Source organism: Abramis brama (assembly GCF_963993115.1).
Source record: "Abramis brama genome assembly, chromosome: 16".
Classification (NCBI taxonomy): Eukaryota; Metazoa; Chordata; class Actinopteri; order Cypriniformes; family Leuciscidae; genus Abramis; species Abramis brama.
This window is the reverse complement of record NC_139978.1, coordinates 18392612-18407521: the sequence shown is the minus strand read 5'-3', so window position 1 is coordinate 18407521 and position 14910 is coordinate 18392612. Positions and strand designations below refer to the sequence as shown.

At 36.7% G+C, this 14910-nt stretch overlaps 1 protein-coding gene across 1 annotated transcript in view; it reads left to right on the top strand.

The window, feature by feature from the left end:
- LOC311065815 (DLA class I histocompatibility antigen, A9/A9 alpha chain-like) overlaps positions 1–14910 on the top strand; it is a 484454-nt gene that overhangs the window by 63837 nt on the left and 405707 nt on the right. The gene's annotated exons all lie outside the window — the stretch shown is intronic.

The window sequence follows — 14910 nt, the reverse complement described above, 5'->3', positions numbered from 1 at the left end:
AAATAACAATCCTCGGTGGCAAGTGCTCATTATGAGCCGGTTGTCGTGGGTGACCATTAGGAAGTGAAAATAACCTTGCTCGTTTACGGCCAGCAAAAACACTTAAGTTGGAAGGCCCCGAGGCCAGGCATGTGTGTAAAGGATGAAATGTCCGAAAATAACTGCGCTTTTTCAATGCTAAGACCTGCCAGTGTGATTTGAGTGGAAGGAATGAATGTGTGTATTGAGCCCATGTGGTATCTTTAAATGATTCCAGTGAGCATTATTAAGAAATGTTACTCTGAGACACCTGGCATGAAAAATATAAACATTTGTTCATTTTATTTTTATATATTTAATGTATTTTGATACGCGATTAATTTCCAGCCAAAAATGCCATAAAAATTCTACCATCATCTACTCCCCATGTAATGCCAATTTCATGTTGTGTTTAAAAAACAAAAAAACAAAAAACAAAATAGTGCTAATTTATAATAATAAAAACAAATTCATAGTCATTTTGTAAAAAACTACATGAAAAAGAGCAGCTTGCACATTATTTCTTCTTTTGCATTTCATCACAAAAAAAAGTTTGTTATATTATGTAATATAATATAATATAATATAATATAATATAATATAATATAATATAATATAATATAATATAATATAATATAATATAATATAATTCAGAAGTTGTGGCAGCTGGTCTACATTAAACAGATGTAAAGGACATTTAAGATTAACATTAATTTCCTATCATGAATAATCACTAGTATTCTCTATAGTAATAAATATTATAGTAATAATTCACAAGCAATATCCTAAATTCCCATGTGGTTGGATGAAAAGCCCAGTGATGAGGTGAGTAGTATATTGTGGTCCTCTCATGCTGGTGGGAGGGGGCAGCTAGGGGCTGTTTAAAATGAAGGGCTGGTCACACTTGGTGTGTACAGGAGCACTGAGGCATGGTGAGCACAGAGACGCTTTTCTCCAGCCACTGTTCATACCCATGGGCATGCTAATCAAATCTCAGCCCATCACACACACACTCACAACACTTAAAGGCCAGGAGGACACCCGCACATGAAAACATGCATGCAATTCAATTCCAAACAAAACGACACAGACACACACATACAAACTAAATAACACACACAAACACACGCACACTCGCACATGCACACGCACACTCGTTTCATGCAAAACTATCAACAAATGTACAGAGAGCAGCTTTTGAATTTGTTAGGCTTAATCACGGTGAAATGTTTGGGTAATCTAGGCCTACGTGATTTACTGTTTGTTTGCTCAAGTGTGTTTTAGTTCATAAAACAAATCTTACCTTTCCTGTAAGATTGAGGGACTTTAGGTGTTATGTTCCTCATGTACTGTCGAGACTGACCTTACAGTCTTTATGTTTGGGGTCCTGATGTAGCCTATAATGTGCAAAAATTATAGTATTAATGTAACCACATATTTTTATATCAAACTCTTCCATGATCCTCTGACCTAATCAAAACCCATCTGGCAGATGTTGTGCAAGCGTCTTTTGTTGTATGACAAAAGCATTTCAGACTTTCCAAAGTGCGACTGATATCATATAATAATGTTAATTCTGTCAATATGACCCAATAAAACGCATTTTGGAAAAAGTAATTTAAAAACTGAAAATGCATTGGCTTTATTCATGTTTTATATCCAGGGTCTCTAACATTTGAAGTGTGTTATCAAGTTGAAATTATTTATTGGCATAATCACTTTTCATAAGATTAGAAAAAGTATAGATACTTTAATGTTTAGTAATTTATGAGACATTAAAAGAGCCTCTGGTCTCTCAAACCCCATCATAAAGAATTAGACAGTAATGAGAAATAAGCATATTTTTAATTTATATATATTTTTGGTCCTTTGATTATGGTTGATGTCAGTTTATAACCTTCACATAAGTGATCTGTTTAATCATATAGTCTTATTTAGCTTATTTCCCATTACTGTCTGATTCTTTATGATGGGGTTGGCTCTTTTAATATCTCATAAATTACTAAACATTAAAGTATCTATACTTTTCCTAATCATATATTAGTAGGGATATTTTGGGGATATTTAATTTTATTCTATCAATCAATAAATTCCACTAGAAACAAACTTTGTTGTATTATTTTATTTTAATACTGTGAAGCTGCTTTGATACAATCTGTATTGTGAAAAGCGCTATACAAATATACTTGATTTGATTTGATTTGATATATATATATATATATATATCCTGAAATGAACTTCCACGACATTTCAGTCTTGTCGCCAGTCCCCACCAAGTTGAGTTTTGGTTTATAATTAGTCTTGGAATTTTTCTTTTTCCATTTCCTGTTTATCTTTTCACATTCCAGTCTGGCTTTTCAAGCACTTTAAGCGACAGCGGGCGGTTCCTGCCATATATTAAATGAAAAACCTTAATGCACTGCCGTTACTTATACACGCAGTAGGCTAAACATAATAAAATCAAAACGAACAGACACTAAATTGTGAGAGCTCTCTATTTGAGCCATTGATCTGACCCTGTCCCCTCTTATCATAAAGCATGTCCATAGTGTCTCCGTCAACAGCTTCCTCCTAATGTGATATCTCTCTGATTACTGGATCCACTCCCCGGCCCTCCCTCCAAGCCTTTAATGCACACAGCACTTTCAAAAAGCATTTGTTTCTCTCAAGATCAAAATAACACCGGCCCATCCGTGGGGAAAGAGGCATTATGGTTCCTTTTTTAAAGGGGCTCTCTAGGGACCGACATTGATTCATTAATGAATGGAAGTGGGCAGACAAAATGGATCTCTTCCCCGTCGCGGATATGTTTGCGCGCTTGCCCTTTAACATGCTCCCTCGTAGCATTGCGTTGCATGTGATTACACAGCGGGAAGAGCGAGATGTTTGCATCTTCATAAAATATTCATCGCCAGGGCTAGAAGGGTTGCCCTGCGTGGATCAACCCACACGGAGAGGAGGATTAAGCCAAAGATACTGTGAAGGATATCTGTTCGGTTCAATCACGTGACCTCTGAAGAATCACTAGAACTGATAAAAATGCATTTATCTGCGTGTATTTGACGCGGCTGATATCTGTGTGGTTTATTCACAATTATGATCGCACATAACACATCTGTCAGTGGATTACGGAGAATTATCACGCATCAAAGCGTTCTAGTCTAACGTGTGTAGGCTAAACCTATTTACAGCACTATAAAAGCTGAAAACAAACTCTCCGATTAAACCACATCACGTCCTTCCATCCATATTCGCTCATTATTGCACATCATTTGGTGAATAGACGTCATCATTAATTAATTTAAATAGTTGTCATGTAACATGTCTATATGTGCCTTTATTGAGTTGTTAATTATGATGAATATTTAAATGTGAAAGGTAATTAAATTAATTGCAAGTTTCAAGCGGATGACCGTAATTAAAAGGAATCAGACTGGAATCGTTTGACAAAGAGAGACAGATGAAGTTGGTATATGTGCGTCATTTTAGAAGAATCTGGAATTGTTTATCCAATTTAATGTTCTTAATCTAATAGAGTTGCACAGGAACACCTCCTTTTATGATGGAGAAATTATATGAGATTTGTTTTTATTCACACTTTTTTAAAAAAAAAAATGCAATGGCATCTTTCCTAATTGTTATATAACTTGAGTTTATTTTAAAACCGACTCCATCAGCTCTTGCTTTATCCCCATAAATGTAGCTGTACTGTGGGTGGAATTAATTGTGTGTGGGTGTTAAAAACCTCTCTATTAAAATGACCTTTGTTCCATATTTTGTCTTGTGCTATATTTGTTTTGAAGACATGCCAGTAGATGTCACTGTTCCAATAACAGCAAAACGTGTTGTCTTGTACTGTACTTGAACCTTTTTGTGTTTTAAGTCTAATCTAAATTGACATTGTGAGGTAATTATTTAACTTTTATGGGCTTTTGATGAAAATAATCTTTAAAATTTGCTTTATAAATCATGAAACCGACTTTGTGGAAAACATAAAAGATATCTCATCTCAGCATTTACATCACGAAGGCCTCTTTGGACAATTTCCCATTATCATGACAATCTCTAAATGAAGCACTTGACAGCTAGCCCTACTATCACTGCATATTCTTACCTTTGACAGTGAAGAGAGGGAGATATGATGGAGGGACAGAGCGAGAGGGAGAGAAAGAAAGCAAGGCAGAAAAGCTTGTCAGAGGAATAATACTGCTGCCTTGGTATCTTCCAAATTGACTGGGTGACAAACATGTCTGTCAGAGCTGTGCCAATATAGTTTAGGGCCTCTCGTGATGGGGCACACACCCAATGACAGAAACAGGTCATTTCCACCGGCTGTCCACATAAATCCACAGTCTGGCCCCTGTCCTAATGCTGAGACTGCAGAACACACTCTCGCTTTGAACACACATGTACGCACACGACACACACAGACATAGTAAGGAAAGGACAACTGTAAAGCATCACTCAAAATACTCTCAGTTGGACTTGTAGATCGAGACAGGAAATGGTGAAAGGGTCAGTGACATGACTTTTTTTTTTTTTTGTTGCTCGGATCTCTTAAATTATTCAAAAATGCATTAAAAAAATGCAGTTCATACTACTGTCGTGAAAATACTACTTCTATAAGATCATATTTTTATTTCAGAATTAACAAAACAAACTTTTTTTTTTCAATAAAAACTTTTTTTTTTCAATAATACTTTTTACTTCACTTGATGTTACAATCAAGTTGGCGTTTTAAGAGTCAAAGTTTTCTTGAAAATGGGATTTAAAAAATAAAAATCATATACGAATATAACCCACATGAATACAAAGAACTTAGCCCATACATTTTGAATTTGATTTATTATTATTTTTTACATCTCTTTTCTTTATCTCACTCTTATTCGTTTCTTTTTTTTCCCCTATCTTGGACAATCTTGTTTGTCATTTACCCAAATGTACGCACAAACATTTGAGGTAGCATGGAAGGCATATACTTTCATTTGAACCAGTAAACGATACATATACATACATATATGCATATATATATTTAAAATACACTGCCAGACTTATTTTACCGTTGTGGAAAAGAGGCATAATGCACAAAGATGTGCTAAATTTGAATTGGAAGGCTATAAAAAAGCTATTTTTTCCATGTCAAGGTGACCAAGCAAACCTGAATCAGAATAGTTAAACCAGACTCCTTTATTCAACTCAAATAATGCATGATTGAAAAAAAATGAGTACAGATAGACCCTCTAAAGCACACACATACCCTACTGCTTTTCTCTGAAATGCTAATACCTCTCCAGGTCTCATCCCCCTCCTACAGTAACATGCATTGACAGTCTGCATAGCCCCTTTTCTCCGGAAGGCAGAAAAAAAAAGCCAGTGCAGCGCCTGTTTAGAAAGGAAACGTATTAATGTTTCAGTATGTACGAGCCGTGATCAAATATGCGCTTAAAAGATGCCTGAGCCAGGGGCTGGTGTGGAATGTTAAAACACCATACATCTTCAAGGTTATCTAGGGGGACGGAGACCCTTTTCCCGTATCCGCTTTTGCCTTATTCCTTTGAACGCATGCATTAAGTCGGCGGCGAGGTTTTGCGCTTGAAGGTGACTTCTAAAAGGCAAAGCCAAGTTGCTGTCTGCGCCTGCTGTCTCGCGCACTTTTTTAATGGCGTGGAGACGGCGCGAGCGAGTCGTTTATGGGGTCGGATTGCTGTTATGGGGTTTAAGGGTGGGTCAGCTTCAGGCGGTGGCACGTACAGTAACTGTGAGACTTTCGACCACAATAGCTGTCATCAGAGCGGGGGTCATTTTCTCAGCTTGTGCTGCGATATTATAATTAGGTCATCATCTTTGCGGCACGGGCCACTTTCCCTCCACCATAGATCACCACAGGCCCACTCCCGGCTCCTCATTACGCCATATTTGGTCAATAAGCCATTAACATGCCGCAGAGGATGTTAATAAGCATTCCGCACAAGATGAGAGCGAAAAATGTGCTTGTGTCAGTGTGTATATGGGGGTGTATGCGTGTGGAAAGAGGGTGGGCTGAGCATTATTCCCTGTAAAGGAGAAGCCTTGCTGTATCTTACAAGAAAGCGTCCCCTCTACGTGGTCGAGGTCCCTCTGACTTATCAGACCTGACGCCACGCAGTGCATTCATGGTCAAAGCAGTCACATCTTGTGACTGTCAGTGTGTACAGTTGACCTTTAACCCTCATCGCCATGAAGCGATCCATGACACGTGTCGGAATCCGACATCCCAATCAAATCCTCAGAACTTTTTAGTAATATCAGATACATGCAATTTTCAAGTCATATTAAGGCCTTTGGGAGTTTATGTATTATATTATTGGCTAAAATTGCCAAACAACCAACCCATTCTCACTCCTAAAGTGTCAAAAACTGAAGCAGAGTCAAGTGCCTTTAACGTCACTTTTAAGATGCTAAAGGTACTGTACCCCTAGGTGTCACTATATTGACTATAGGAACCTTTATTGTCATGAAATTACATATTGAGCTATCATTTTGTCATTATGACATATACTGCATGTTGGTATATTGTGTTCTATATTTGATTATAGAATGTTCCAGGTTAAAACTAAGTTTAGAGTCTCTGTCCTACTGTCAATTACAACAGATGAATTGGTTTATAAAAACAAGCAAAACTGTCTCTACAACAACACACTTATAATGTAAGTACGTGGAATGACAATTCCATATATTTGAAGAAGAAATGTATAGGTTGTATTTTTGTTAAAAGCACCTAAAGGAGTAGTTCACCCAAAAATTTAAATTCTGTCATATTTACTCATCCTCAAGTTCTTCCAAACCTGTATGAATTTCTTTCTTCTGAACACAAATCATATTTTAAAGAATATTGGTAACCAAATAGTTGATGGGCCCCATAGTATGAAGAAAAAAAAACAATAATAAGGAAGTCAATGGGTGTAACACTATCCACTGGAGGCGAGCTTGAAATATTGAAGCGTTTTATTTACACCCGGTGTGAGCAAATAATAAAAAAACAAAGACTTGACATAAAACTCACCAAACAGCAGGGAACAACACAAGACAAGGGACTGTAGAAACATGAGGTCAATAAATACACAGAGACTAATGACTTGACAAGACACACCTGTGAACATGATTAAACAATGAACCAATGAGTACAACACATTAAACAAGGAAGCACATGACAGGATAACATGACTGTGAAAACCACAAAATAAGGCTACGTTTACACGTGGCTGGCTATTTTCATAAACTGACATTTCAATCTTTCCGTTTTCAAAAATAACATGGTGCACACCAGTCAGTTTTCAGAAAAGTGTTCGTTTACACGAACCTGTGTATATATGCCGTCAAGAGCATGCCAAACCTGTAGGTGGTAGTGTAACGAGAAGCTCAAGCCCATGTTAGCCAATCAGAAGCCCGAAAATAGCAACAACAGCAATGAATCACTTCCTCTTTCTGGTCGCACTTTTGACGGCGGTGCAAGTTCTGTCGCATACTGTGACGTCGGCTGCCTAAAACTCAGTTTTCTCAGTTTACATGCAAACGTGCAGACAAAGTTTTCCAAAATCTCCACTCTGGTTGGAGTTTTTAGAAAGAATCGTTTTCAGAGGTGAATTCTCCGTTTGCGTGTAAACGAAGGGCACAAACGAAGGGAAATGTCTCCGAACCAGATAGAATTTTATTTTTTGGGTGAACTATCCCTTTAAAGGAATTCTTCCATAGAAAAGGATGCTTTTAGCAGTTGGACCATAGTAATAGGCAGAATCATTTTGCGTTTTGATTTAATTTCTGGAGGTGCATATTTAAATAGTCCTTTCCTTTCACATTTCATTTAGATATTACCATGTTCATTGGTTTTATATGGTCATCACAGAATAACTGAATTTAATATAACTTTAAACAAGAATTTTAAGCGCTTTTATCACATTTGTCAAATTTTAACACTTAGCTTTTGGGTTTTGTGGTGAAACTTTCAAAACGGTGTGTATTTTCAAGTTTTTTCTTGATGCAAGGTCTTACTCAATACACTTCCATTGTAAATAAGTTACTAAACACAATTACTAAAGAACGAGTTAAAATGATTAATTATTAACTTTGTGTTATGATATGGTTTTTAATTTTTAGTGGCTTTGTACAGTGTGTTAGCATTCTCAAGATGTTTTCTGTTTCAAAATGATGTCAGATGTCACAACAACATACAAACATATACAGAGAGCAGCTGTATGAATCAGTCCACAAAATCAGTAAGAAAAGTCATTGTCACGAGTCACGACCCATGTTCTCGTTTACTGTAACACACTTACACACGTGTAGCATAACATTTACGACCGACTCCATCCAGCGCGGGTGGATTACAGCAAAATCAAGCCAAACCTGGTTTCCCGACTCCCCTCATCTGATGACTCGCTCCCAGAACACAACACAACAACGAAAAAGCACATTATGAACACTGGCCTGTTATTTTATTATATTTTCTTCTCTTTGATTTAATTTATTTTTCCTTGCTTTTTTTCTTGAGTGCCTTCTTCCTGCTTGTGAAAATGGGGTTTATATTGATGAGCTGGGCCCTGATATTGATTTCCCATCACTCCCGGTGTGGACATTTTCTGGTCTATTATACTACACTTGCAGCATATTCCCACAGCAGTTGTAAACTGGATATATGGACAACCTGACCTTGGCAATATGGAGATAATGAAATATCCTTAATGACCCTCTTGCAAAGATTTTACAGGCAGCACTATAGACTGCCTGCCCATGTACAATAATAGCAGAGGCAAAAGAGGCTTTCTTTTCTAAAAGTCCTACAAAATTCAGAAGCTGTAAGTACACTCATAATACCTGTTCCTCTATTTGTGTCTCCCGACTCCCAAGAGTTAACGTTACCTATTAAAGTTGGGTGAACAGGCCTGAATTGTAAAATTCAAACTATTGGTCAAAAGATTGGAACGATTAATTTATTTTATTTTTTTTATGTTTTTGAAAGAGCTGATTACAGATATTGTTAAATATTATTAAAAAAAATAATAATAAAAGAGCTGTTTTCTATTTTAATATATTTTATGTAACTTATCCCTGTGATGGCAAAGCTGAATTTTCAGCAGTCTTCAGTGTCACATGATCCTTCAGAAATCATTCTAATATGCTGATTTGCTACTCAGTTATGATCAGTTATTATTATTGGTGCTCAATTATTAATAATAGTTGCTGCTTAAAATATGTGCTGCTTAATATTTTTGTGGGAACCGTAATACACTGTTTTTCAGGATTTTTTGATGAATAGAAAGTTCAATGAACAGCATTTATTTGAATAAAAAATAGATAGATAGATAGATAGATAGATAGATAGATAGATAGATAGATAGATAGATAGATAGATAGATAGATAGATAGATAGATAGATAGATAGATAGATAGATAGATTTTGCTTTTAAATGTGTTTAAATTTATTTCAAATAATCCATTTAATTTTCAAAACTGCTCAATAGAAGCATTTTGACAAGCTGCCTTGAGACTTTTGGACCCCATTGTTTGAGATGTTTAGGAAAGCTGTGGGGCGAATACACATTTGTATAAACTAATAACCTGATGTGCAAATGAAATGGCCAAATTGTCAAAATAATACCTCATCTCTTAACAAGTATTGGTTGAAAAACAAAAACAGGGTGGATAATGATAAGGTATCTCCAATCCTGAATCTCTGAATGAGCAGCATGTTGAACGTGTCTGTGTCTTGCTGTGAGTTGAAACCTCAGCATCGGGTGTATAGATCATTACTTGTCTGACTGTCTGACAGGCCCCTTCACTGCTCTGTGCCTATGGAAGATAATCATCGGCAGAGCCGGGTAACAATGAACTCGTTCCTGCACTCCAGTATTTCCAGGAGAGCACTTCAAACGCACCTCTTCTCCCAACACAAAAGAAGCCATCTCCTTTGATGTCACTGTCAAAGACTGAGTTTTGTTTCCGTCGCCTTCAGAAACTCCACCCCTTCTCTCTCTCTCGTTCTTCGTCTCAACTGTAAAAAAAAGAAAGAGGAGAAGTAAGAAGTGCGTGCTTCTGAATCGTGAGAAAAAGATTTTCACATGAAAAGTGCACCTGCGCTGTTGGCGAGGCCCCGTATACTCCGCTGAGAGGCAATCAAACAAATACTTCACTTTTAACGTGATCGTCTGGGGACTGCGCGAGCATCTCTGTCATGAACGCCGTACAGTTCAGCAAGAGATTTTTATTTTTGAGCCAATTAAACCTTCTGCTAATTACTCTCAGTGTGTTTTGGGTGGGGGAGGGGGGTCTTAGATTATTGTGGTGGATTTTTCCTGTCTTTTGAAGGTAATGACAGGAAAAGCCAATTAATAGTGACAACTGACTGAAAAGAGTCAGGATGCATGTAGGCCTATCCCCTCAGAAGATCCAATGATGTTACCATCACAAATAGCAGACAGCTGGAAAAAAAAGCCAAGGAAAGAATTACTATATTATTGTATCGAGTGCTGCAGTGATAGGCCAACCCAGAAGTTAGCACCACACTGGATCCCTTGATAAAAACCCAATAGGATTTTTCCATATACTATCGCAAAAAAAAAAAAAAAGCTCTGCGATCAACAAAAGTTTATTATATTTACACGTTTTGGCCATCAAGGTAATTTTCACAAATGAACACAACTTTTAAGAATTTTGAAGTCTAAATACAATCGCTATAAATAAAGGCTGTTAACAAACTACACCACGGTCGCTCGACTTCAACGTCACCACCACCAAGCTATGGAAGCTTGTTTCCGCCACGTAATAAAACAATTTAAAGGATAATTGCTGCTTTTTATTTCACAGTTCTGACTTTTTTTCTCAGAATTGTGGGATATAAACTCACAATTCGGACTGTCAGACGGCATTTGCGAGTTTATATCTCGCTATTCGGACTTCTTTTCTCAGAATTGTGAGATATAAACTCGCAATTGCGAGTTAGAAAGTCCAATTCTGAGGAAAAGACTGACTTTTTTTTTCTCTGAATTGCGAGTTTATATCTTGCAATTGTGAGTATGTCTCACAATTCTGACTTTATAACTAATTCTGACTTTATAACATGCAATTGCTACTTTATATCACGCAATTCTGACTTTACAACTTGCAACTACGAGTTTATACCTCACAATTCTGAGAAAATAGAGTTTGAATAGTTTGCAAGAGCGTGATTATAAACACAACAAGGATGTGAAAGCAGACTAGTGCGTAGATGAGTTTACCTGTTCGGTTTTTGATAATGTTTAATGTCCCCGACAGCCTATGTAGTCTTATTCAGATACTTGTCAGAAACCGCCTTTTTCAAGACACATAAAAGCTTTAAAAATCACAAGTGATTTTATTACTTGTGTGTTTTATGTTGTAGAATAAAGTGTGAAAATACATTGAGCTTGTGTTATCCACAGATCTTATTTCAGACTTTTAACCAAAATCCCGTTCAAATAAAGCCACTGACTTCTGGATGATGAAACCGGAAGTGCTAAAATTCTAACTCGTTTCCAGGTTTTGGCCTACAAAAATACGCCCCTACCCAAAGGATCACACCTCTAACTTGAAAGCTCCGTCCACAAATTCACAAACACGCTATACAACAAAGGCATCTCCCCCATAATTAGTGTATACACCTCTTACTGCTGATTGGCTACAAGTGTGTTTTGGTGCTCGGTCCGATCCCCCTTCCCAGCATGCTCTAAAGCATGAATGCTTAGTAACTGCATGCATTCCAGTTTTATTTACATTGTTGCTCTTGATTGTATTGTCACATTTAGTAACTTGTTGTCCTGTGATGTCAGGATGATCCCGGGAAATTGCCGTAAAATTCTCGAGATCGAAAGCGCAGATCATTAGTAAAAAAAATCCACCAAGTGCACGACTACAATGGAAAGAGCGGTAGCGGAGATTAGACTGGCCTTTCTACAACACAGATTGTGAATGAACCAAAATCAAACGATCCCAGGACAAATCCCGGGACACATTATCTGTGTATTTTCCGGAATCTCTGTGTGAAAGGGGCTATTGATAGTTATAAAGAAATATAAAAAATAATTTGCAAACACCCATTGCAAAGCGGTAACACGTTATATGACAGTGTCCTTGTTACACATAATTATCATGTAATTACTATGACAATAACAGTCTTTTTTTTCATATTGGTTATGAGACAAATAAGTAAAAAAAAAAAAAAAAAATTGAGTTGAAGCCGATAGCCTTGGGGGTACATGGGACACATAGAATGGTTGTGCTTTGCATGTCCCAGCTTGTGATCCTTTCCTGATCCGAATTTATTTTCTGTTAATTCCCTGTACCGTCCCAATAAAAGGCAAGGAACACCTAAAATATATCTTGAAAAAAAAAAAGGATTAATATTGATATAAAAATCACAAATGCTGTAAAAAGGCAGGACAGCTGACTTAGTGGTTGCTTAGCAACATAAAAACGCAGCACGCTGCCAGTTCTGTGTGATCGGGGCCGATTGGCAGTGCTGTGTGCCTCACGTTTTCGAACCTGAAAAATGTGTTAGGTGTGATCGGGGCCAAATTGTTGTCCTTGGCATCTTTCATGTACCAAATGTTGAGATCTGTGCTTTGTACACTTCTAATAGAAATCTATATTACATAAAGCACATATAAACAACTTAAACAACTAAAAAAGAAAAAAAAAAAAATATATATATATATATATAGAGAGAGAGAGAGAGAGAGAGAGAGAGAGAGAGAGAGAGAGAGAGAGAGAGAGAGAGAGAGAGAGAGAGAGAGAGAGAAAGAGAGAGGATGAGACATGGGGAAAAAACAGAAACAGGAGAGAGAGGGAGAGGTAGTAGATTAATTGATTCTTTCATCCATGGTTTAGGATGAAAGAAGAGGTTTTGAGAGCAAATAACATTCCGATTGCATGGGTACCCTGTTCTTGCCGGAGTAGATATCACAGTGAGCACAATGGAGGCTCTCAGGCTTAGCATCCGGCTCAAACAAGCAAAAGACTGTGCTCAACCCAGCAGGCTGCAGGGGCCTCAGCTAAACTGGGTATTATCTCAGATAACCCAGAGCAGTGATGTGTGAAAAATAGCTCAAATTAAACATTTATATATATATATAACTTTCCATTGCATAGCAGTGGTGTGTGGTGGACTTCTGAAATGAGAAAGCAAAATAGTTTGGCTTTTTTGTTAGTCCAAGTTAAATTCCTTGTTCCTTTTCCAATTGATGCGCACAGAACACAATTTATCTTGCACCTTTATATATAATGCCAATACTACAGTGTTGTATATTCATACTACAATAAAAAAAACATTTAATAATTAAATAAAAAAAACTTCAAAAATAATAATTACATGAAATAATAGACTTGTAAGAATATGTCCTGCAACTTTTTAAACATTTCTTTTTTTATTTAAAAAACGTTTCAAATATTATTATTTTAATTTTGCACGGGCTAATTACAAGATACAGGCAAAACAAGTGAAAAATGCACATTTTGGTCGAATTTGAGGTTTTCACAAAAATTAGTTCATTAAGCCATCGTCTAGCGATCCCAGTTCTCTAAATAATCTAAAATTATCTTTATTTCTACATTTTCTGATAGGAGTACTTTTCTTTGTCCATGAAAAATGCAGTTTCTCTGACAGCACGTGATCCCGATATGCACACATACAGAGAATTACAGTATTTCAAAATATCTGTCTTGGCGAGTATTCACGCAAACATTATCTGTTATGTCTTAAGCCCTAGTCGCACTGGATTAGTATTATCTGGGGACCTCGTGTGATTTAGAAATTACCCACCCACATCTAAATTTCGTGTGGCGCATTCGCACGGGATAAGTGAAGCGTGTGATTTTACTCAAATTTACTGACTTATCTCCCAGATATGATGTCAATAGGCTATTGCTTGGCAATGTCTTGCCATTATTATAAGTCTGTATGATATATCATAAACAGAATAATGTTCCTTACCGCATGCTGCTATACATGTCATCCAGCTCCATCTAATCATTCTTTTTGTTTTTACTCTTCTGATGATTTTCAGCCTTATCTTTCTGCAAATTGTATAGTTGTGGTGTAGGTATAGAGATTTGACCCAGCACCCAAATTACTATCAAAACACTCCAACGCAGCCTCCATTCTTCGCAAAAGATGGATAAAAAGGCGTACAAGAAACAAAAACCTTGAAAAAATTACGACCCCGCCAAATCACAGAGATGCCGATTCGCACAGGACTAATATTATCACAGGACCTCGGTGTTCGGCGAAATATGGTAGGTCATTTGCGGGGGAATTTTTACTTTACAAATTACAGACATGGCTGAATTCGCACAGAATTAAGATCACAGATAACCTCCGCAATTATTACAAATTACTAGAGGTCACTAGTTAATACTTATCTAGTGCGAATAGGGCTTTAGGCAAGGCAAGGCAAGTTTATTTATATAGCAAATTTCATGCACTATGGCAATTCAAATTAAGCGAACGCTTGGTTAACTGTTGGGGGAAACATCTGATGTGTAACATTATATTAGATCCGTGCAGTATAATAGGTCTTAATAGGCTGTCTGTTTCATTAATGTTAATTATGGGAAAAAAAAGTTGAACATATATTTTTTCCTATAGATATTTGGTTTTGACTTGGTGTGCACCAAAATTGGTGTTATTACTAGGGATTTTAAGGTATAGCTCATTTTGTTTTGGAACCCTCAGAAAACTTTAACTTGATTTTTCTCAAAATTCTCTTTGCTGACTCTATCGACTTCAAGCAGGTGTAGCTCATTAATTTTTTTTGTCTTATTCCAACATATCATACATCATTTTGAAGGTTCTTTAATAGAGAATGTGAAAATAACAATTACTCATTTTGGAAAATTTGCTCA